Genomic DNA, 26,939 nt, shown 5'->3' with positions numbered 1-26,939 from the left:
TTGATGGTCATTTTGTGCTCCTTCCATTTTCGAACAATCGCACCAACAGTTGTCACCTTCTCTCCCAGCTTCTTGCTAATGGTTTTGTAGCCCATTCCAGCCTTGTGCAGGTCTACAATTTTGTCTCTGACATCCTTGGACAGCTCTTTGGTCTTTCCCATGTTGGAGAGTTTGGAGTCTGCTTGATTGATTGATTCTGTGGACAGGTGTCTTTTATACAGGTGACTAGTTAAGACAGGTGTCCTTAATGAGGGTGACTAATTGAGTAGAAGTGTCTAACCACTCTGCGGGAGCCAGAACTCTTAATGGTTGGTAGGGGTTCAAATACTTATTTCACTCAATGAAATGCAAATCAGTTGCTATCTTTTATTTAAAGTTATTTTTTCGATTTTCCTTTTGATGTGCTATCTGCCACTGTTACAATAAACCTACCATTGAAATGATACTGTTCTGAGACTTTTCATTTCTTTGTCATTGGACAAACTTACAAAATCAGTGAGGGGTCAAATAATTATTTCCCCCACTGTATATATATATATATATATATATACAGTACAGACCAAAAGTTTGGACACACCTTCTCATTCAAAGAGTTTTCTTTATTTTCATGACTATGAAGGCATGAAAACTATGAATTAACACATGTGGAATTATATACATAACAAACAAGTGTAAAACAACTGAAAATATATCATATTCTAGGTTCTTCAAAGTAGCCACCTTTTGCTTTGATTACTGCTTTGCACACTCTTGGCATTCTCTTGATGAGCTTCAAGAGGTAGTCCCCTGAAATGATCTTCCAACAGTCTTGAAGGAGTTCCCAGAGATGCTTATCACTTGTTGGCCCTTTTGCCTTCACTCTGCGGTCCAGCTCACCCCAAACCATCTCGATTGGGTTCAGGTCCGGTGACTGTGGAGGCCAGGTCATCTGGCGCAGCATCCCATCACTCTCCTTCATGGTCAAATAGCCCTTACTTTCAAAGTTTTCCCAATTTTTCGGCTGACTGACTGACCTTCATTTCTTAAAGTAATGATGGCCACTCGTTTTTCTTTACTTAGCTGCTTTTTTCTTGCCATAATACAAATTCTAACAGTCTATTCAGTAGGACTATCAGCTGTGTATCCACCTGACTTCTCCTCAACGCAACTGATGGTCCCAACCCCATTTATAAGGCAAGAAATCCCACTTATTAAACCTGACAGGGCACACCTGTGAAGTGAAAACCATTTCAGGGGACTACCTCTTGAAGCTCATCAAGAGAATGCCAAGAGTGTGCAAAGCAGTAATCAAAGCAAAAGGTGGCTACTTTGAAGAACCTTGAATATGACATATTTTCAGTTGTTTCACACTTGTTTGTTATGTATATAATTCCAGATGTGTTAATTCATAGTTTTGATGCCTTCAGTGTGAATCTACAATTTTCATAGTCATGAAAATAAAGAAAACTCTTTGAATGAGAAGGTGTGTCCAAACTTTTGGTCTGTACTGTATATATATATATATATATATATATATATATATATATAATCAAGCAACAGTGAACATGTAATATTATAATAATCATAATATATACTAAAGTAAATACACTAAAAAATAAATATAATATATAATAAATATACCTCTCAACTAAGAAATAGGGATATGGATGCTGACGCATCACCGGATGGGGAATAACCCCCCCACACACATATCCCTATAATGTGAATACATGTAGTGGAAACATATTTCATGTGCATACTAATGTGCCAAAAAAGTAATGATAAATAATTATACATAATGATAATCCATTTAAGTGATAAGATGTGATGTTCATAAAAATTATGAACTCATATAAAGTGCACTGTGCAATGAAGCCCTGAGCAAGATAGCCTAGGCTCAATGGCTATGTGCATACTTTATGCGGCCATCCCAGGTCTTTGGGTGGGCTAGTTTGCCTTCTGCTATTTGTACATTTTTTTCATTTTTTCTATTTTTATCATTTTTTCTTTCTGTGCATGCAACATACATACCAGTACATGTTATTTTGAGTGAACCTACAGTTCTCACAATGTTCATGCTGATGTATACCTAGGGCTGTGACCTCTTTTTCCCTGCCAGCTGGGTGTTTGGGAGAGAGGTTGTATCTGACCTCCTTACATGAGGTCTCTCCCCCTCCTGTACACTTGGGCCTTATGTCTCATATAGTGTTTGTTATTTGATCATGTCTTAATAAATTACATATATTTTATATGTGTGTCTCCCACTTTTCTTTGGGGTTATTGGTTTTGTTTTTGGGTATCCTGAAGGATTGCCCTGTATTAAGGTCCATCCACCTTCCTATCAACTCATGTCTGCTTGTCTGATTAGTACTCTTCTTGCAATAAGATAAAGAAAAAAAGAGGTTGAGTGGTTCTACCAGGGCTGAGTGCCCTGGAGAAAAGGCGCCAGAAGGGTGGAGAGAGTTATAGTGGAGGTAGAGTCAGGTATAGTTAGTAGCACCACAATCTAAGTGCCATTCAGTAGAAATTGAGGGAAGGCAGCACAAGTGTTATAGGGGAATAAAGAAAATATTTATCATTCCCATTGGACAAATGCAGATAGTGAGTGAACTTGGTCTGGTGGTTCCAGAATAGATGGATCCAACCGTGACCTGGTTCAAAAGGAAACACTAAACCGAATATTTTTACTCCACATTTTCATTTATTGTATTATATCCCTGATATATTACATATATATTTAGTATTCTTTACATAAAATATCCCTTATATATTTCAGGCACTTGGTATGGGTGATATTTCAGGCACTTAGTCCCAGCACGCGATCCTGGGTGAAAACTACGCGATCCTGGGCGGGGGTTACTGTGCGCTCCACGGTGGAGCACATGACAGCGCCGTGATCCCCGCCGGAAGGCGCTGTGTGTTCCATTGTGGAACGCACAGGAAGTTATACCGCGGGTGAAAAACCGGAAGTCACTGTGCGTTCCATACCGGAACTCACGGCTGATTTCGGCGAATATATGTTTGTTTTGTGGCCCCCACCCGCAGACCTACTCCAGGACCCCTGGCCGAATCTAGTTCTTTTCATTTTTTCAGTCTATTTAGTTTATTTTATTTATATTAGGGAATGATACTAATTATCTATTGGGTAACATCCACTTCCGGTCCCGCGCCTTCCTCCTCATACCCCCATGTGCATTTCTACCGCCCTATTTAAGTGTCCATTAAAAGAGACGCACTCACAGTAGGAGCATCTTTTCCAAAGTGACAGGAGACCTTGTAAAAATTATTTTATTACACCTTATCCATCTTTGAAACTAGAAGCCAACCGTGCTCTCTGTGACGATTTGTTTTGAAGGATCCCCTGGAAACAAAAAAAACTATATTTGTAGAAGTTTTCCAGAACACATGGACGCTGATGTGTATACAGCGAATATACGTTCTGTACCGTTATTATTATTTTTGTGATGACACAGTATACAATACTCCGAACAATTTGACTGTATGATAGCTTGTTTCCTAATATAATTGAACTATATTTGAGTGTTTACTTATACTTCCGTTATTCTTTTATATGTCCTCTTAACATCCTTTTAACATATTTTTTATATTTTTTAATGTTTATATTATACATGATTATTATTATTTCTTGTTCTCTCTCTGATACCCCTGAAGATGGAGGGTTGTGAGACCTCCGAAACGTGTTGGGCCAGCTTTTACTGTAATAAACCATATTGATCAGAAACCCTGATGTCGGCTGCCATCAATTGATATCACCTGATATGCGATCCTGGCTAGGGGGGTAGTTAGTCACGGGTGTCTTGAGCTTTATCCTGTGACTATCCCCCCTGTGAAGTGAGTACTCATATCTTGAGCACCTTTTTATAATACCTCTTCTGGAGTATATTCGGTATAACGATCACTCTCCAGAGACGAGGTGGCACTAATCAACATATTTACTTCTTCTACATCCTTTGGAAGTGGCGCCTTTTATAGTGTTTCCTTTTGAACCAGGTCACGGTTGGATATATCAATTCTGGAACCAGCAGACCAAGTTCACTCACTATCTGCATTAGTACTCTTCTTGCCAGGGTTGTCAGTTTAGGTGGACAACCATGTTTTAGTAGGCTTGCAGTTGTTCCATAGTCCTTCCATATTCAGAAGATAGATTGAACATTCTCTGTGAGATGTTCAGTGCTTGGGATATCTTTTTTTTGTAACCTATCCCTGCTTTACCATTCTCCACAACTTTATCCCTGACCTGTCTGGTGTGCTCCTTGGTTTTCACAATGCTGTTTGATCACTAATGTTCTCTAACAAACCTCTGAAGCCTCATACTGTATTTTATTTAGGGATATCAGAGTACAGGGGGCTGAATACAAATGAATTCCACACAGATTTTTATTTATTAAAAAAATGTGAAAACCATGTATCACTTTCTTTCCCCCTCACAGATACTTGATATTTTTTGTTGGTCTATCACATTAAATCCCAATAAAATACATTTAACATGTGTAACATGAACAAATGTGGAACATTTCAAGGGATATGAATACTTTTTCGAGGCACTATATATCCTAAAGCAACCTGGATCTTGCTAAGATAGGTGAGTTGGATAATAAACACTACAGTACAAAATCTATCTAGTCTAACAATGGATCTTCCTGTCCCCTCTATTTCCAGCAGACAGTCCTAATCAAACTTCATAAATTAAAGGGGTTTCCTTGTAATTATACTCATTTTAACTATCCCCTGTAGCCTGCCTCGTCTATTGAAAGAATCCCCGCTAGTCCGGTTCTGTGCACTGGCTCCTTTTCTTCTTCTTTCGGTTATCAGCTTGCTTTGTCTTGGCCAGGTATAGGCATGATGCCCTTGCAACACGTTACTGGTGAAGTCATTGGCTACAGAGGTGGCCATGTCGAAAACAAACTGTGGGCTGGAAGAGGGAGTGATGGAAGCCAGTGTGCAGGACCAGAGGGGTGGGGTGCAGGTAAGTATGAATCTTAAATAAGTAAATGGAGAATAATTTACAGAAAACCCTTTTAAGCTGGTCATACAGTTGGGATATCTGTTGGCAATATTCTTTTAACCCATACACATGGTTATGTGGCTCTGAACAGAGTACATCTGTACTCAACACAAAAAGGAAGTATTGTGCTGCCTGAAAAGTGAATATTTTTCCAGAGAACAAAAGGTTCAGGCATGTTGAAATCCAACCAGTTTATCCTTCTTTCTTTCAGTATTTGGCATGGGCAGGTCAGGACTACCCCATCCACATTTGCTCTTTTTTTATGTAGTATAACTTTTTTGCAGGGTTGAGTAGTGTAATAAACTATGCTATTACCTGCACACAGTGAAGAGAAAGCTACACAAGGCTTGAAAACTGGTTTACCACAATAGTTTTATGTATCCAGTGTTTCCATGACTTATGTCTAATAGTCACTACCTGAGTTACTGGTATCCAGTGGTTTCAAGTGTTTTGGCGCCCCATTCTATGGTATAAAAATGTTTGCTACACCTGTTATTTCTGTGATGACCCTGTCTCCTATGTGCTAATACATGTCATCTGATGTAATTTATGTAATCTCCTAACAATGTGCATATTCATCCCATTGTAACTGTAATGTTCATTTAATTGCCTACTACAAGGTGGCAGCAACACTAGGCAGTGCTAGTTGCAGGGAATGGACTGGATTGTCCATTCTCTCTCACCCTCTAAAGGGAAGAGAAGGAGAGGAGGAGTTTGTTAGAGTGAGGGAGTTCCAGCCTACCCCTGCTGGGGAAAGGCTGTGTGGATAAATCCTCCCTGCTAGGGGAGAAGGAAAAGGCGCTGCCTGTCTAAGCCAACCTTATCACTGGAGGTTGTACATTTTGGTTGCATGTCACCTCCTGGGCTTGCATTGCCTAAATCCAAGCTAAAGCAAGAGCTTGAGGCACTCCAAAGCCAGGACAAGAAACTCCTAGGATTATCTACAGTGAGAGACTGACTACTGACATAGCTGAGCTAAGAGAGCTACTCCCTAGAGGAACAGCAGAGAGAAGTTTGTTTGCAGAGAGAGTATTTGCCTGCCATTTGCCTGCTGAAACCTATTGGAAACCAAGATAAAGTCCGGAAACTGTATGGAATACCATTTATTACAAGTAAAGCAACTGTTCAACCATTTACCAAGTATGGAATCAACTTTGTTGTACCCCATCCAAGTTAACTACCCCCTTTGCACTGCTTCGGACAACATCACATCTGGGATCCAAAGATATCCAGGAAGGAACACCGTGACACATGCATACAACACCTTCATAGAGATTGTACGCCACTCTACACCACTCTGGCAATCCTACCCTGGGCACCAACATTACCATCTACAAAGGGGACTCCATGTCCTCGTTGCTTACCTGCAGTTGGAGTCATGTTTACATGCTCTATAAGAGGGACATATTTCGTAGAAACCAACTAAGGGGCAAGAGATCCCCCAGACGCCTTGATAGTGGAGCCGTTGCACTTCTGCATCTAAAATTCTCAGCAATTTACAGTAAAATAAATGTGGATTGGATTGTTTAAATCACACCCACATGTAGTGGGACATAAAATCATTGAATTGAATAAAGTGCACAGGGAGAAATCTGCCACAAATCTGCACCAGAGCCCACAATGAAAAAGACAAAGTCTTTATATCATGTGTGTTACAATTACTGCATTTATGTTCTTGGTCCTTCACCATCCCATGTACCATAATACTACAATATCTCCAGCAAGAAAACACCTAAAATGTGACACATTTTCTGTAGGTTTTAAGACTGCCTTATTCCTTGAGATATTCACTGATTAATGAAGTTGTTAATAGAATATGAGAATAATTGGAACCTCAAGGACACTTCAAGGAAGTTGCTGGCACTAATCAATCTACTTTCACTGCCTCTGGACATCTTGACCTACTGCTCTTTGATGTGGGGTGGTCTTCTTCCAATCACTTTATTCTAGCTAAAGGGGATCAAGGTCCAGCCGGAAGGTGAAGGCAATGGGTCAATAAATGTCTTATTGTAATGATGGATTTGGTTCATCTGTCCCATGAATAAAAATGCAACATTTGGAGCCTTTAAGCAAAATGAAGCATTCAATACAAGATATTAAAATTGGCTTATAAAGCCCGGATGAGTGCAAAGTGTTTTTGTTTTATAACATTTCTCCCTACAGGACTGTACTTGTAATTTAACCCAGTATGGCTGTGGCTATAGATGAGATTCCATTTTACATTATGTAGTAATAATATCAGAAACGCCCCCCCCCCCATCATGGATAAGGAGTAGTTAAGGTGGCAGTTTTGACAGTGGCACTGGTAGGGTGTTGATGAGCGGACTCTAGGATGGCTGTGTTGACAAGAGTGGTCAAACTCCAGTCTCTCTTGCTACAAAGTCTTTTTTCTGGCTGCAGAAACCTCTGGGTTATCAACATATCTGACTACTTTAGTTTTTTTTGATAATGTTATGCTGGGTTCAGGATGCAAACTAAAGATATACTTAGATATTTTTTTATTTTAGCTTGGACTTCAATCATCGGTGAGACCTAGGAAAAATCATGCTCTAATGGTAGGGCTCAAGCAGAAAAATTATTAAAAGAGCTTAGTGGTGAGCTGGCAAAACCGCTAACAGATTTATTTAACCAATCATTAGTAACAGGAGTCGTCCCGGAAAATTGGAAATTGGCAAATGTCGTGCCCATTCACAAGAAAGGTAGTAGGGAGGAATCGAGCAACTATAGACCAGTGAGTCTGACATCAATAGTAGGCAAATTAATGGAAACCCTATTAAAGGATAGGATTGTGGAACATCTAAAATCCCATGGATTGCAAGATGAAAAACAACATGGGTTTACTTCAGGGAGATCATGTACAGGATTTTGCATCCACCATTTCATTTTCTGAAGTTCTGCCTGTGCATAATGTTCGGAAGGATAGGCAGAGGCACATAAAGGAGTTCAACATATGGCTTGGTAAATGGTGTCAAGAGCAAGGATTTGGCTTTGTTTCTCATGATAGCTCTACTTGGAATAGAAAGGAACTGTACAAAAAATATGGTTTGCATCTTTCTCTCAAAGGAACAAATGTACTTAGTGAACAACTCCAAGAATTTGCGGAAGAGTATTTAAACTAGGAAGGGGGGGGGGGCAAAAGAGTGAAAATAAAAGAGTCCAATTGCCCCCCGAAACAATGCCAGAACAGGTCAGAAGCACAGAGGTTAAGAAATGATAAGCTCAGAGTCCTGTCTACAAATGCTCGCAGTTTAGGTAAAAAAATCAATGAACTTGGGTCAATAATGGCATCTGAGAATGTAGATTTAGTGGCTGTTACGGAGACATGGTTTAATGAAAGAAATGACTGGGACATAACCATACCAGGGTACTCTTTATACAGAAGAGACAGAGAAGGCAAGAAAGGAGGAGTGGCCCTGTATGTGAAAGATAGCATTAAATCTAACCTAATACAAGTTGGTGAGGCCAACATAGAGTCAGTTTGGGTTACGTTGCAGTTTGCTAACCATGCAGTAACTCGTGTAGGTGTGATATATAGACCACCTGGTCAAGTTAAAGAACTAGATGATCTACTAGTTGAAGAAATAGCTAAAATGACAATGAAAGGAGAAGTTATCATTATGGGAGATTTCAATCTTCCAGACATAAACTGAAAAACCAAAATAGCAAGTTCTACCAGGAGTACAGATATTCTAAATTCCCTACTGGGGTTATCTCTACAACAAGTGGTTGAGGAGCCAACCCGGAGGGAGGCCATTTTGGATTTGGTATTCACAAATGGGGATTCGGTATATGATGTCATTGTAGGCGAAACCTTGGGATCTAGTGATCACCAGTCAGTGTGGTTTAATATAAGAACTGTGAAAGAGTCCCACCACACAAAAACAAAAGTTTTAGATTTTAGAAAAACAGACTTTTCAAAAATGAAATTAGTCATAAATGAGTCCTTATCAGACTGGAACGGATTACATGGAGTCCAGGAGAAATGGGACTACTTAAAAGGTGCATTATTGAAGGCAACAGAAAATTGCATTAGACTTGTCAGTAAAAGCAAAAAAAGGAAGAGACCACTGTGGTACTCAGCAGAAGTGGCCCAAATCATTAAAAATAAAAAGCTAGCATTTTGTAATTATAAAAAAACCCAGAGCAATGAAGATAAGGAAATCTACAAGATTAGGCAGAGAGAGGCCAAGCAAGTTATAAGAACTTCTAAAGCGCAGGCAGAAGAAAAACTAGCTCAGTCTATGAAAAAAGGGGATAAGACATTCTTCAGATATATAAATGAAAAAAGGAAATTAAAACAAGGAATAACTAAATTAAAAACAAAGGACGGAAGGTATGTAGAAGAGAATAAAGGGCTAGCCGACTGCCTTAATGAATACTTCTGTTCAGTTTTTACAAAAGAAAAAGGAGAAGGACCTCCACTAGAAAGGATGACTAATAAATCATTTGATGCATGTATCTTTACAGAGGAAGATGTTCTAAGTTTGCTGTCTAAGGTGAAGACAAATAAGTCACAGGGGCCTGATGAGATACACCCAAAATTATTGAAAGAGCTTAGTGGTGAGCTGGCAAAACCGCTAACAGATTTATTTAACCAATCATTAGTAACAGGAGTTGTCCCGGAAGATTGGAAATTGGCAAATGTCGTGCCCATTCACAAGAAAGGTAGTAGGGAGGAATCGAGCAACTATAGACCAGTGAGTCTGACATCAATAGTAGGCAAATTAATGGAAACCCTATTAAAGGATAGGATTGTGGAACATCTAAAATCCCATGGATTGCAAGATGAAAAACAACATGGGTTTACTTCAGGGAGATCATGTCAAACAAATCTTATAGATTTTTTTGACTGGGTGACTAAAATAATAAACGGTGGAGGTGCAGTAGACATCGCATATCTAGATTTTAGTAAGGCTTTTGACACTGTCCCACATAGAAGACTTATCAATAAACTGCAGTCATTGAGCATGGACTCCCATATTGTTGAGTGGATTAGGCAGTGGCTGAGTGACAGACAACAGAGGGTTGTAGTCAATGGAGAACATTCAAAACAAGGTCATGTTACCAGTGGGGTTCCACAGGGATCTGTACTGGGACCAATTAATATCTTCATAAGTGATATTGCAAAAGGCCTCGATGGGAAGGAGTGTCTTTTTGCTGATGACACAAAGATATGTAACAGGGTTGATGTTCCTGGAGGGAAACGCCAAATGGAAAAGGATTTAGGAAAACTAGAAGAATGGTCAGAACTCTGGCAACTGAAATTTAATGTGGATAAGTGCAAGATAATGCACCTGGGGCGTAAAAACCCAAGGGCAGAATATAGAATATTTTACACAGTCCTGACCTCAGTATCTGAGGAAAGGGATTTAGGAGTAATTATTTCAGAAGACTTAAAGGTGGGAAGACAATGTAATAGGGCAGCACGAAATGCCAGCAGAATGCTTGGATGTATAGGGCGAGGTATAAGCAGTAGAAAGAGTGAAGTGCTTATGCCGCTGTACAGAACACTGGTGAGACCTCACTTGGAGTATTGTGCGCAGTACTGGAGGCCATATCTCCAGAAGGATATAGATACTCTAGAGAGAGTTCAGAGAAGAGCTACTAAACTAGTACATGGATTGCAGGATAAAACTTACCAGGAAAGGTTAAAGGACCTTAACATGTATAGCTTGGAAGAAAGAAGAGACAGAGGGGATATGATAGAAACTTTTAAATACATAAAGGGAATCAACTCGGTAAAGGAGGAGAGCATATTTAAAAGAAGAAAAACTACCACAAGAGGACACAGTTTTAAATTAGAGGGGCAAAGGTTTAAAAGTAATATAAGGAAGTATTACTTTACTGAGAGAGTAGTGGATGCATGGAATAGCCTTCCTGCAGAAGTGGTAGCTGCAAATACAGTAAAGGGGTTTAAGCGTGCATGGGATAGGCATATGGCTATCCTTCATATAAGATAGGGCCAGGGGCTATCCATAGTATTCAGATATATTGGGCAGACTAGATGGGCCAAATGGTTCTTATCTGCCGACACATTCTATGTTTCTATGTTTCTATGTATGACAAACTCTGTTGCAAACAGCTAGAAAAGCTAATAAATGTTCTGTATGAAAATGGATTCATAGTATATTGAAAATCCTGGGTATTGAGCAATTTTTAATTAGCATAATAACCCAATATGATTTTTTCACGACACCTGAAAGTCCTACATTGGTAAATTTTTTATAGTTCTGCTAAGTTTTACTCTCTTTGCTGTTGATCAGAAGTTCTTCTACCTTTTCCTATAGTTTCCCAATGTATTCCAAATTTATGTGCCATCTGGTGAGCAAAAGAATGTATGGGCTATTACCCGTAAAACTGTATCACCAGGTTTTCTGGATCACTAGGTGTCAAACTAAAGGAATTTTAAGTAATTTAATATTTGCTTATTTTAGTTGCGTTATATACGTTGTGTCCATTTTAAAGGGAGTTTGTCCCAGACTTTTCACTAAGAAAACTGCCATTAATGGCCACCAGTATGTGGTAGAAGCATTCTAAACATACCTTATGTCATTTGGGTGACAATTAAATAATTGTCCAGGAAAATAACTTTCATTCATATAAAAAAAATGGCTCCCATGTGCCCAGCTGGGTGAGCATTACTTTTCAAAGTGCCAAGCCCTCTGGCCTTCCCCGATGCCTGCTCCTCCCCTAACCTTCGAAGGCTTCTTCCCCTCTTCTCTGATATCATGGTGATGTGTCTTCAAATTGTGAATAGGTGCCTGAGCAGAACATATGCCTCAGGCATTAGCCCACAAAAGGGAATGTTGTGCACAGATGTATGAAGTGCATGAAGTGCAGTAGAGGGATGCGGATCGGATGCAGAACAAAAATGTGTTTGGGTTTATGGGGCCTTAAAAGCAGAGAAATTAAATTTTAGAAAATTATTGTTTTTAAAAGAAAATGTCACCAAATTTTGAATTTTAAAAAAATTTAAAACCAAAATATACTGGCCAAAATTTAGCATTAACATAAAGTACAATGTGTGACAAAAACAATCTTAGGCTACTTTCCCACTAGCGGCAGCCTTCTCCAGCAGGCTGGTCCAGCGGGTGAACAGCCTGCCAGATCCGTGCTGCCTCTAGTGCACCCATGCCACCGGAGGTCCGCTCCGGCCCCATTGGCTATAACATGCCGAGAGGCGGCCGGAATAAAACTACGAGATGTCATAGTTTTATTCCAGCTGCCTCTCAGCATGTTTGCCGGGCTGCTTCTGGAACTCTGGCCCACCCCCATTATAGTCAATGGGGCCGGAGCAGACATCCGGTGGCACGTGTGCACTAGCGGCAGCACGGATCCAGCAAGATGATCGCTACCGGAACAGCCTGCCGAAGGAGGCTGCCGCTAGTGTGAAAGTAGCCTTAGAATCACTTGCATAAATAACAGCATTCCAATATTATTATCACATAAAGTGATACATGTCAGATTTGAATTTGATTTGGGGCTATGGCCTGTGTTTGGAAATGGTAGTAATGAACGAACACTTACTAGAAGTACACAAATAGTCCCACAACATGGACAGGACCCCCCAGAGGGGGATCATTGGCAAAATTTTCCACAAAAAATATGCATTTTAATCAGGGGCCATTTTTATGCGTCTTAAAGGGAAACACTCAAAAATGTGCCCTGCTGAAGCCTAGAAAAATCGTATTTCCTATCGGTTTGATGTATACAAATGTGCAGCACTCTACGTTTTTGTATCCTACAGAGTTCATTAAAAAAATGCATACGTTAACGTAATTTTTTTTTCTACCATGGAACTGTACAGCATCTGTTAACGCATACATTTAACGCATACATTTTTGGTATGCATTAAATGTATGGCAAAAATAGGATGTGAACGCAGCCTTAGTGTCAGAATAAGCACCAGTACACAGCGAAGCAGCGTGGCGGAAAGGGGAGGCCGCCATGTACTGACAGAACACTACCTGGTCCTGGTGGTCAGGGATGAGGACTGTGTTTCCTAAGGATCATTTTCTACTGGGAAATACAGGGCACAGTATAATACACTAGAATCTATATAAAGATATTAGCCCTACCCCCAAATAATAATACAATTAAGGGGTTAATTTTTATATAGAAATAAGTCTATGTTAGGCAAATTTCTGACACAGATTGTGGTACAAAGGTACTTAGCACCACAATCTGCATATTTTTCCCGCTCATGCCAGGTCTAAAAAGGGATGTGCGTGGACAGAGAAAGGGATACAGTTATGGCCATCCAGTTATTGGATACCACCGCCATACATTGACTGGATAACACCTCTGTACAGTGACCGGATAACACCGCCTTACCGTGACCGGATAAAAGAGTATAAAAGGGCACAGTACAGGGAATGACTAGGGGCACTGCACAGGGTGTGGTAAGAGGGCACAATGCAGGGTATAAGGGGGCACAGTACGGGGTGAGGGGCACAGTACAGGGTGGGGGGCACAGTCACATGACCCTGTGACATAAGAAGGTCCTTAAGGTGAATGCGGTTCATACACCATCATAATGAGAGGCAGAGGAGTGAGACAAGGGTGTGATTATGTGGCTAGAGATAAAAAATGTAACTGTTGGGCAGTACAGGCCCCAAAAATTAGCCAATAGGCATTCACCTGACAGCAAAGAACTTTGGATTCTGTGGCTGGAGGTACATTAGGCGGTCACAGGATAAAAATGTAACTGTCGGCCAGTACAGGACCCAAAAATTAGCCATTCAACGGTCATAAAAGGCCTTTTATGCCACTATATTAACCCAAGACAGGGACCATGATTTGTTCTGGGTGGTGGCGGATATTTGTGGGCTGTCATGAGGAAATTTAATCAAACGTGGTCGACTCGTCACATGTTTTGAATTCCTCCGAGATCCATGCCTCATTAATTTTTAGAAATGTGAGGTAGTCCACATTGTTGTGAGCTAGGCGAGTGCGCTTATTGGTCACGATCCCCCCTGCTGCGCTGAATGTCCTTTTGGACAGGACACTGGACGAGGAGCAAGCCAAGAATTCCATGGCAAATTATGCCAGCTCTGGCCACAGGTCAAACCTGCACACTCAGTAGTCCAGGGGTTCATCGCTTCTCAGAACATCCACTTCGGCCGTTAACCAGATGTAGATAAGTGAAAAAAGACGGTCCTGGAGACATATGAAGTTCCTCTTTCAGCTTTACTTTAATGAATCATCGGGTTAACAGACATCACCACCTTCCACATGACATAATGTTGACGCGTTTCGGGTAGACACCCTTAGTCGTAACAATTTTGCCAAGTGTGGCATTCCTATTTAAAGGGGTCAAGGAACACTTCCCCCCTATGACGGGGAAGGGAGTCTCCGACTCCATAGGTTGCCACACACATCGGCACACCTTGCAATCATAATTAGCATAATTGCTACCACACTATGTGGACACCGTCCGGAGCAAAATTAACCCTGGGGTCACCGGGGCACTTACTCACTGCCAGTAGCCGCATAGTGTGAATACATCCATGTTTAAAAACCTATATATCATTTCTAATTGACATATTATATAAAATAGGACAAAGAGAACAATGGCCCTCAGAACTTTCACCAGTTACAACCTGTTTTATCATGGCAGATTATATTAAACAGTTTGGTAGTGTTGTATATATTGAATACGGATTATCAGTAGATTGTCTCTATTGTAGTTTATCATATAGCAGCGGTACTAATATCCAACATTAAACATGGTATGCAGATATCAGCAATAAATATATATGTGTAGCTTGTAATATGGCATAAGTGCCATGATGAAGCCGATTCTCGATCACTTCGTTACAAGCGGAAAAGACGCACCGTCTAGCTTGTAACTTTTCCGCTTGTAACGAAATGACCGAGAATCGGCTTCATCATGGCACTTATGCCATATTACAAGCTACACATATATATTTATTGCTGATATCTGCATACCATGTTTAATGTTGGATATTAGTACCGCTGCTATATGATAAACTACAATAGAGACAATCTACTGATAATCCGTATTCAATATATACAACACTACCAAACTGTTTAATATAATCTGCCATGATAAAACAGGTTGTAACTGGTGAAAGTTCTGAGGGCCATTGTTCTCTTTGTCCTATTTTATATAATATGTCAATTAGAAATGATATATAGGTTTTTAAACATGGATGTATTCACACTATGCGGCTACTGGCAGTGAGTAAGTGCCCCGGTGACCCCAGGGTTAATTTTGCTCCGGACGGTGTCCACATAGTGTGGTAGCAATTATGCTAATTATGATTGCAAGGTGTGCCGATGTGTGTGGCAACCTATGGAGTCGGAGACTCCCTTCCCCGTTCCTTGACCCCTTTAAATAGGAATGCCACACTTGGCAAAATTGTTACGACTAAGGGTGTCTACCCGAAACGCGTCAACATTATGTCATGTGGAAGGTGGTGATGTCTGTTAACCCGATGATTCATTAAAGTAAAGCTGAAAGAGGAACTTCATATGTCTCCAGGACCGTCTTTTTTCACTTATCTGCAGCCTGCTACGGGAACACTCCCCCAGGGCCTCTGGAGCCGGGACTACATTTTCCATTACGGAGGTGAGCTGGATAAAGTGTTTCTATAGTTAACCAGATATAGTCGGACACCTGCCGGTCTAGGCGTTCCCTAAGGCTGGATCCGGAGGATGGCTGTCGATGGGTTGGCAGCAAGAATGATCTCATATCTGAAGTGACCAACACATCTTCAAACCGCCCTGTTCTTGCATGCGCTGTTGGATTGGTACCCACAACTGTTTCTCTGTGAGTGGAAATTCCTCTGCCAGCGCAAGCAACAACAGAATGCAGCATCTCTCGAAGCAAGGCCTGGAAGTGCTGCATTCTGACAGCCCTATGTGATGGTGGTAACATGTCCGCTATTTTATGTTTGTACCGGAGGTCTAAGTAGTTTGCCACCCAGTACTGGTGCTTGCCCTTTATACTTTTTATACGGGGGTCCCTCTTCAAACATTGGAGCATGAAGGCCATCATTTGCGCTGAACTGGAAGCGGTGGAGTGGCCTGGCTCATGCTCATCATACAGGATAATGTCATCCTCGTTCTCTTCCCCCCAGCCATGGACAACACCAGGGATCCCAGAAAAGTTTAAAGCATGCTCTTCTTGCTCCTTCTCCGCCCCGACACCATCCTCCTCTGACTTTTTGATCAATGACACGACGCAATGCAAGCTCCAGAAAGAAGGCGTAAGGTACAATGTCACTGATGGCGCCCTGGCTGCGACTGACCAGTTTGGTGATCTTATCAAATGGCCGCAGAAGTCTGCTTGCGTATCGCATGAGCAGCCACTGGCACGGTAAAAAAAAAACTATCTCCCCAGAACCTGTCCTGCCACAGAGTTCATACAGGTAGTCGTGAATCACACCAGTAGAAATTATTGGTTCCAATAGCCTTTGTCACACTGTGTAGATGCGGTAATGCAGCAAAACTGCAAACAAATGCTGCACTACCTAAATGCACTATATAGAAAGTATATTATTGGTATATAGCACCCCTGCTTCAATCAGATTTTTGTAGGGGGCAACTGGTAAATCACACCAGTAGAAATGATTTGTTCCAATAGCGTTTGGCACTTTGTGTGGCTGCAGTATCGCAGCAGAACCGCACGCAACTGCTGCACAATACCATTGCACTATAATATACTTTCTATGTTAGAAAGTATATTACAAGTATATTACACCCCTCAGTATTTCACACCTATCGATAGCACTCCTATACCAGTCCTTAACCCCTTCAGGACACAGCCTTATTTCACCTTAAGGACCAGGCCATTTTTTGAAAATCTGACCAGTGTCACATTATGTGTAGAGTTGAGCGAACCCGAACTGTAAAGTTGGGGTTCGTCCCGAACTTTAGCTTTTTTTGGACCCGGACCCGAACATTTACGTAAAAGTTTGGGTTCATGTTCGGTGTTCAGCGATTTTTATGGCTCTTTTTGAAAGCCTGCAAAGCAGCCAATCAACAAGCGTTTAACTGTGTGCCCTTAGAAGCCATCACAGCCATGCCTACTATTGGCATGGCTGTGATTGGGCAACTGCAGCATGTGACCCAGCCTCTATATAAGGCTGAGTCAAGTAGCGCTGCTTGTCACTCTGCTATTCTTAGTGTAGGGAGAGGATGCTGCTGCTGTCAGGGACAGATCAGGGATAAATACTAAGAAGAACTGCCTTATAACTCAGTGATCTCAATCCAATGTGTTTTGTGGATGCAGTGCACAGTTTTTTTAAGCCTGCACTGAGCCAACTACTGTTGAAAACGCATTTTTTTTTACTTCAGTTTGTCACTATGAATACCTAATCGGCAGCCTTTTTATGCAGACATGCTGGTGCAGCACTATCTATCTGCATGTCTGCTAGTCCAGAAATACAGCTTTTTTGCTGACTGTGCTTAAATTTTTTTTTTTCATATAATGCACCAGCACTATCTATCTGCATGTCTGCTAGTCCAGAAATACAGCTTTTTTGCTGACTGTGTTTAAAAAACTTTTTTTTTCATATAGTGCACCAGCACTATCTATCTGCATGTCTGCTAGTCCAGAAATACAGCTTTTTTGCTGACTGTGTTTAAAAAACTTTTTTTTTCATATAGTGCACCAGCACTATCTATCTGCATGTCTGCTAGTCCAGAAATACAGCTTTTTTGCTGACTGTGCTTAATTTTTTTTTTTTCATATACTGGTCATCTTTGATTACACGTGCATAAGTTACTGTCACATTTAGGCCACAAATACGGCCATTAGGTTACTGCGTTTAAAAAAACAACTTTTTTTCATATACTGGTCATCTTTGATTACACGTGCATAGGTAACAGTCACATTTAGGCCACAAATACGGCGATTCGTTTACTGCGGTTGAAATAAACCATGTGTTCATATACTGGTCATCTTTGATTACACGTGCATAGGTGACAGTCACATTTAGGCCACAAATATGGCCATTCGTTTACTGCGGTTGAAATAAACCGTGTGTTTATATACTGCTCATTTTGAATTTAACGTACATAGAATACAGTCACATTTAGGCCACAAATACGGCCATTCATTTACTGCGGTTGAAATAAACTGTGTGTTCATATACTGCTCATTTTGAATTTAACGTACATAGAATACAGTCACATTTTGTCACGACTGTGACTGATCCAGACAGGTCTGGGAGGAGAAGGTCGCAGCGACTTGCTACTCGCGATAGCTTGTGAGTTTGCTCCGTGGTTCAGGGTATGTCATCCAGGTTTTGCCTTGTGAACCTTTTTGTCCTGACTGGGAGTTTGTAGGCATCCTTCTCAGGTGAGTCCTGTCTGCCACTCCCAGATACTATATTAGTTTCAGTTTCACTTGCAGTCATTGCCAGATATAGTCCTTACTTCCAGTGCTACTCTGACCTTTGAAGGAGATCGTTTGATGGTGTTGCTGTGGAGCTCTTGTCCGGCGTGGACTGTCGTGTTTGGGATCGCCTTCTCTGCTCGTGACTGGATAAGTCTATCTCTGCTGTTGTTTGTTTGTTGCTGTCTTCCCCTGTTGTTTTCCTAGACGTGAGTGATGGTGACTAGCGCTCCCATCGGCCTTTCCCCAGTCCAGTCTTGTTAGGGCGACTGAGGGTTTAGGCATCCTGCTCGCCGCACGGGTTCACACCCCGTCTAGGGTATCAGGGCAGACAGGTGCCAGCTTAGGGTTAGTCAGGGGTGGCCATTCTATTTCCCATCCGTAGATAAGGGTCCCCCTTTCCCTCCATCTGGTGCGACACGACTGCTGCTGGGATAGCGGTCGTGACACATTTAGGCCACAAATACGGCCATTCATTTACTGCGGTTGAAATAAACTGTGTGTTCATATACTGGTCTTCTTTGATTACACGTGCATAGGTAACAGTCACATTTAGGCCACAAATACGGCGATTCGTTTACTGCGGTTAAAATAAACCGCGTGTTCATATACTGGTCATCTTTGATTACACGTGCATAGATGACAGTCACATTTAGGCCACAAATACGGCGATTCGTTTACTGCGGTTGAAATAAACCGTGTGTTCATATACTGGTCATCTTTGATTACACGTGCATAGGTGACAGTCACATTTAGGCCACAAATATGGCCATTCGTTTACTGCGGTTGAAATAAACTGTGTGTTCATATACTGCTCATTTTGAATTTAACGTACATAGAATACAGTCACATTTAGGCCACAAATACGGCCATTCATTTACTGCGGTTGAAATAAACTGTGGGTTCATATACTGGTCATCTTTGATTACACGTGCATAGGTAACAGTCACATTTAGGCCACAAATACGGCGATTCGTTTACTGCGGTTAAAATAAACCGCGTGTTCATATACTGGTCATCTTTGATTACACGTGCATAGATGACAGTCACATTTAGGCCACAAATACGGCCATTCGTTTACTGCGGTTGAAATAAACCGTGTGTTCATATACTGCTCATTTTGAATTTAACATACATAGAATACAGTCACATTTGGGCCACAAATACGGCCAATCGTTTACTGCGGTTGAAATAAACCGTGTGTTCATATACTGGTCATCTTTAATTACACATGCATAGGTGACAGTCACATTTAGGCCACAAATACGGTGATTCATTTACTGCGGTTGAAATAAACCGTATGTTCATATACTGGTCATCTTTGATTACACGTGCATAGGTGACAGTCACATTTAGGCCACAAATATGGCCATTCGTTTACTGCGGTTGAAATAAACCATGTGTTCATATACTGCTCATTTTGAATTTAACGTACATAGAATACAGTCACATTTAGGCCACAAATACGGCCATTCATTTACTGCGGTTGAAATAAACCATTTGTTCATATACTGGTCATCTTTGATTACACGTGCATAGGTGACAGTCACATTTAGGCCACAAATACGGCGATTCGTTTACTGCGGTTGAAATAAACCGTGTGTTCATATACTGGTCATCTTGGATTACACGTACATAGAATACAGTCACATTTAGGCCACAAATACGGCCATTCGTTTACTGCGGTTTAAATAAACCGTGTGTTCATATACTGCTCATTTTAAATTTAACGTACATAGAATACAGTCACATTTAGGCCACAAATACGGCGATTCATTTACTGAGGTTGAAATAAACCGTGTGTTCATACACTGGTCATCTTTGATTACACGTGCATAGGTGACAGTCACATTTAGGCCACAAATACAGCCATTCGTTTACTGCGGTTGAAATAAACCGTGTGTTCATATACTGCTCATTTTGAATTTAACGTACATAGAATACAGTCACATTTAGGCCACAAATACGGCCATTCGTTTACTGCGGTTGAAATAAACCGTGTGTTCATATACTGCTCATTTTGAATTAACCGTACATAGAATACAGTCAGATTTTTTTAAAGGGAATCTGTCACCTATTTTGACCCTATTAAACCATTAAAATAGCAATGTGCAATAAAGAACCTTCTTACCTGCATGTGTCTTCTTTCTTTTATTCAAATTTTCATTCTTATAAAAAAGCGATTTTTCTGATATGTAAATGAGGTTCCAAGGTGCCCAGAGGGGCGTTATTACTCTGCTGTGGTGCCCAGTAACGCCCCTCTTTAGTGCCCAGCCGGCCTTTCTTCCAAGCCCAGCACACCTCCTCATAAATTAATGTCCTCCCACATACTGGCTGAACGGCGCCGCCCCCTCCCATGAGAAAGGAGAGGACGAAGGGAGGGCCGGTGCTATGAATAGGTGACAGATTCCCTTTAAAATTGATCATTTTGGATTTAACGTACATCAAATACAGTCACATTTAGGCCACAAATACCTCTGTCATATAGAGTTAAAAAAAAATAATTGAGTGCAATACCCTACATCAGGGTTTATATTGGCGGTTAATTATTTTTAACATACTTAACCAATTTTTACTTTGCTTTGTGAACGCTAACTATGAGGCAAACATCTAATAAAGGACGCGGTCATGGTCGCGGTGTTGGTGTTGGTGGAGCCTCTGGTGTAGGGAGAGGAAGTGGCCGTTCTCCCACAGCTACAGGTCCTACTGAACCTACGACCTCAGGTGCCAGTAGCCGCCAGAATCGACAGCGATATTTGGTCGGGCCTAATGCCATTCTAAGGATGGTAAGGCCTGAGCAAGTACAGGCGCTAGTCAATTGGGTGGCCGACAGTGGATCCAGCACGTTCACATTATCTCCCACCCAGTCTTCTGCAGAAAGCGCACAGGTGGCGCCTGAAACCCATGCCCATCAGTCTGTCACATCACCCCCGTGCATATCAGGGAACCTGTCTGAGCCTCAAGTCATGCAGCAGTCTCTTATGCTGTTTGAAGACTCTGCTGGCAGGGTTTCCCAAGGGCATTCACCTAGCCCTTCCCCAGGGGTGGAAGACATAGACGCACAACCACTTATGTTTCCTGATGAGGACATGGGAATACCACCTCAGCACGTCTCCGATGATGACGAAACACAGGTGCCAACTGCGTCGTCTTTCTGCAGTGTGCAGACCGAAAAGGAGGTCAGGGAGGAAGACTGGGTGGAAGACGATGCAGGGGACGATGACGTCCTAGACCCAACATGGAATGAAGGTCGTGCCACTGGCTTTCAGAGTTCGGAGGAAGAGGCAGTGGTGAGACCGAGCCAACAGCGTAGCAAAAGCGGGAGCAGGGTGCAAAAGCAGAGCAGCTGTCGCCGAAACAGTTCGAATGCTACTGGCCACCGCCACCAGGCACCGAGCACACCAAAGGCAGCATCAAGGAGTTCCCTGGCATTGCACTTCTTCACACAATGTGCTGACGACAAGACCCGAGTGGTTTGCATGCTGTGCCATCAGAGCCTGAAACGAGGCATTAACGTTCTGAACCTTAGCACAACCTGCATGACCAGGCATCTACATGCGAGACACGGGCTGCAGTGGAGTAAGCACCTTCAAAACCAAGAAAGGGCTCAGGCCCCTCCTGCTCCCTCTTCTGCTGCTGCCTCGGCCTCTTCCTCTGCCTCTGGAGGAACGTTGGCACCTGCCGCCCAGCAAACAGATGATGTGCCACCAACAACACCACCTCCGTCACCAAGCATCTCCACCATGTCACACGGAAGCGTTCAGCTCTCCATCTCACAAACCTTTGAGAGAAAGCGTAAATTCCCACCTAGCAACCCTCGATCCCCGGCCCTGAATGCCAGCATTTCTAAACTACTGGCCTTTGAAATGCTGTTATTCAGGCTGGTGGAGACGGACAGCTTCAAACAGCTCATGTCGCTTGCTGTCCCACAGCACGTCGTTCCCAGCCACCACTACTTCTCCAGGAGAGCCGTGCCCTCCCTGCACAACCAAGTATCGGATAAAATCAAGTGTGCACTGCGCAACGCCATCTGTGGAAAGGTCCACCTAACCACAGATACGTGGACCAGTAAGCACGGCCAGGGACGTTATATCTCCCTAACTGCACACTGGGTAAATGTAGAGGCGGCTGGGCCCCAGACGGAGAGCTGTTTGGCGCACGTCCTTTCGCCGCCAAGGATCGCAGGGCATCATTCTTTGCCTCCTGTTGCCTCCTCTTCCTACTCAGCTTCCTCCTCCTCTTCTACTACCTCCTCATCCGGTCAGCGATAGACCTTCACCACTTCAGCACAGCCAGGGGTAAACGTCAGCAGGCCGTTCTGAAACTGATGTGTTTGGGGGACTGGCCCCACACCGCGCAGGAGTTGTGGCGGGGTATAGAACAACAAACCGACGAGTGGTTGCTGCCAGTGGGCCTCAAGCCCGGCCTGGTGGTGTGCGATAATGGGTGAAATCTCGTTGCAGCTCTGGGACTAGCCGTTTTGACGCACATCCCTTGCCTGGCGCATGTGCTGAATTTGGTGGTGCAGAAATTCATTCACAACTACCCCGACATGTCTGAGCTGCTGCATAAAGTGCGGGCCGTCTCTGTGCGCTTCTGGCGTTCTCATCCTGTCGCCGCTCGGCTGTCTGCTCTACAGCGTAACTTCGCCCTTCCCACTAACCGCCTCATATGCGATGTGCCCACCAGGTGGAACTCCACCTTGCACAAGCAGGCCATAGTGGAGTTTCAGCTGCAGCACGCACGGGTGAGTCGCACTGCGGAACAGCACCACTTCACCACCAATGACTGGGCCTCCATGCGAGACCTGTGTGCCCTGTTGCGCTGTTTTGAGTACTCCACCAACATGGCCAGTGGCGATGACGCCGTTATCAGCGTTACAATACCACTTCTATGTCTCCTTGAGAAAACACTTAGGGCAATGATGGAAGAGGATGTGGCCCAGGATGAGGAGGAGGAAGAGGGGTCATTTCGAACACTTTCAAGCCAGTATTTTAGAAGTTACTCAGGGGGAGGTTTTTTTGCAACAGAAAGGCCAGGTACAAATTTGGACAGCCAGGGCCCACTACTGGAGGACGAGGAGGATGAGGAGGAGGATGAGGATGAAGCATGTTCACAGCGGGGTGGCACCCAACGCAGCTCGGGCCCATCACTGGTGTGTGGCTGGGGGGATACGGAGGATGCAGACAATATGCCTTCCACAGAGGACAGCTTGTCCTTACCTCTGGGCAGCCTGGCACACATGAGCGACTACATGCTGCAGTGCCTGCACAACGACAGCAGAGTTGCCCACATTTTAACGTGTGCTGACTACTGGGTGGCCACCCTGCTGGATCCCCGTTACAAAGACAATGTGCCGTCCTTAATTCCCTCACTGGAGCGTGATCGAAAGATGCGCGACTACAGGCGCACGCTGGTAGACGCGCTCCTGAGAACATTCCCGACTGATGCCGGGGGACAAGTGGAAGCACAAGGTGAAGGCAGGGGAGGAGGAAGAGGTCGCCAACACAGCTGTGCCAGCGCCAGCACCTCAGAAGGCAGGGTTAGCATGGCCGACATGTGGAAAAGTTTTGTCACCTCGCCGCAACAACCGGCCCCAACTGCTGATATGGAGCGTGTTAGCAGGAGGCAGCATTTGAACAACATGGTGGAACAGTACCTGTGCACACGCCTACACGTACTGACTGATGGTTCTGCCCCATTCAAATTCTGGGTCTCCAAATTGTCCACATGGCCAGAGCTTGCCCTGTATGCCTTGGAGGTGCTGGCCTGCCCCGCAGCCAGTGTACTCTCTGAACGTGTATTTAGCACGGCAGGAGGCGTCATTACAGACAGACGCAGCCGCCGGTCCACAGCCAACGTGGACAAGTTCACGTTCATTAAAATGAACCAGGCTTGGATCCCACAAGACTTGTCTGTACCTTGTGCAGAATAGACATTTATACCACCATCAAACATACATTCTTGGACTCAAGTCAAGTGCAATGATTCTTTGTTTTATTTTTTTTTATTTGTCCCAATATTTTGGGGGCTACCTACCCCAATAAAAAAAATAAAAAAACAATGTTGGCTACCTGTTCCTCCTCCATTGCTGCCTACACCTACAACACCACATTCACCGCCTCCTAAACCTCCGACTCCATATCCACCTCCTTCTCTGAGTTGCAGGTTAATAATTTGTAATTTTTAGTTATTTTATTTCATTTTAAGTTATTTCCCTATCCACATTTGTTTGCAGAGCAGTTGCCATGCTCTTAAGCACATTTTACTGCCTTTTACATCCCTCTAGCCTTTTCAAGGACTATTTTAGAGACATTTTAATTTAAAAAAAAGTGCCAATTTTAGTGCCCTAAATTGAAAAAATTCTTATTTTCTATTGTCGGGTGACATTTTACCATTTTTGGCGTATACAAACCCCTGCTGTGCCTGGGTGACATGGACCTAAATCTCTTAAAATCCTCTGTTCTATTGCTGGGTGACATGAACCCCCTTTTGCCGTGAATGAACCCCTGCTCTGCATTGCTGACAGGAAACTAAATTTAGTGAAAACATCTGTTACTGATCGGAAGATGCGTGACTACAAGCGCACGCTGATGATAGCATTCCCACCTGACAGCGGGGGCACAGTGGAAGCACAAGGCGAAGGCAGAGGAGGAGGAAGAGGTCACCACCAGCACCTGAGAAGGCAGGGTTAGCATGGCCAAAATGTGGATAAGCTTTGTCAGCCTTGGAGGTGCTGACCTGCCCTGCAGCCAGTGTATAGTGTGAACGTGTGTTTAGCACGGCAGAGAGCCAATGTGGACAAGCTTACGTTTATTAAAATGAACCAGGCATGGATCCCACAGGACTTGTCCGTACCTTGTGCAAAATAGACATTTATACCAGCCTCAACCATCCATTCTTGTACTCAAGTGCATTTATTCTTTGTTTTATTTTGTTATATGTCCCAATATTTTGGGGGATACCCCAATTTAAAAAGAAAAAATAACACAAATCAGTGTTGGCTACCTATTCCTCCTTCACCGCTGCTTCCACCTACACCGCCATGTCAACCTACACCGCCACATCCACCCATCCACCGCCTCCTCAACCTCCTACTCCTAGATCCAGATTGTTATTTTTAATTTTTCAGTATTTTATGTTATTTTAAGTCATTTCCTTATCCACATTTGTTTGCAGAACAGTTGCCATGCTCTTAAGCACATTTTGATGCCTTTTGCAGCCCTCTAGCCCTTTCCAGGACTATTTTAGAGCCATTTTAGTGCCCAAAAGTTCGGGTCCCCATTAACTTCAATGGGGTTTGGGTTCGGGGTCAAGTTCTGGTCAAGTTCAGGTCCCGAACCCGAACTTTTTTTTCAAGTTTGGCCGAACATGCCGAACCCGAACATCCAGGTGTCCGCTCAACTCTATTTATGTGGTGATAACTTTAAAACGCTTTTACTTAGCCAGGCCATTCTGAGATTGTTTTTTCTTCACATATTGTACTTCATGACACTGGTAAAATGGAGTAAAAAAAAAATCATTTTTATTTATAAAAAAATACCAAATTTACCATATTTTAGGAAAATTTTGAAAATTTCTGACTTTCAATTTCTCTACTTCTACAATACATAGTAATAACTCCAAAAAAAGTTATTAATTTACATACCCCATATGTCTACTTCATGTTTGGATCATTTGGGGAATACTATTTTATTTTTTGGGGACCTTACAAGGCTTAGAAGTTTAGAAGCAAATCTTTGAAATTTTCAGAAATTTAAAAAAACCCATTTTTTAGGGACCAGTTCAGGTTTGAAGTCACTTTGTGAGGCTTACATAATAGAAACCACCCAAAAATGACCCCATTTTAGAAACTACACCCCTCAAGGTATTCAAAACTGATTTTATAAACATTTTTAACCCTTTAGGTGCTCCACAAGATTTATGGAGATGAAATTTTAGAATTAAATTTTTTTGCCAATTTTTCCATTTTAACCCATTTTTTCCTCTAACAAAGCAAGGGTTAACAGCCAAACAAGACTCTATCTTTATTGCCCTGACTCTGCGGTTTACAGAAACACCTCATATGTGGTCGTACACTACTGTACGGCCACACGGCGGGGAGTAGAGGAAAAGGAGCACTGTGTGGGTTTTGGAAGGCTGATTTTTATGGACCGGTTTATTTACACCGTGTCCTATTTCAAGACCCCCTGATGCACCCCTACAGTAGAAACTCCCTAAAAGTGACCCCATCTAAGAAACTAAACCCCTCAAGGTATTTAAAACTGATCTTACAAACTATATTAACCCTTTAGGTGCTCCACAAGAGTTATTGGCAAATGGGGATGAAATTTTAGAATTTCATTTTTTTGCCAATTTTTCCATTTTAACAAATTTTTTCCACTAACAAATCAAGGGTTAACAGTCAAACAAGACTGTATCTTTATTGCCCTGACTCTGCCGTTTACAGAAACACCCCATATGTGGTCATACACTACTGTACGGCCACACGGAGGGGTGTAGAGGGAAAGGAGCGCCGTGTGGGTTTTGGGGGGCTGATTTTTATGGACCGGTTTATTTACACCGTGT

The sequence above is a fragment of the Bufo bufo genome, chromosome 3 (genome assembly GCF_905171765.1).
Source record: "Bufo bufo chromosome 3, aBufBuf1.1, whole genome shotgun sequence".
NCBI classification, from domain to species: domain Eukaryota; kingdom Metazoa; phylum Chordata; class Amphibia; order Anura; family Bufonidae; genus Bufo; species Bufo bufo.
Note: the sequence above shows the minus strand (reverse complement) of the source record.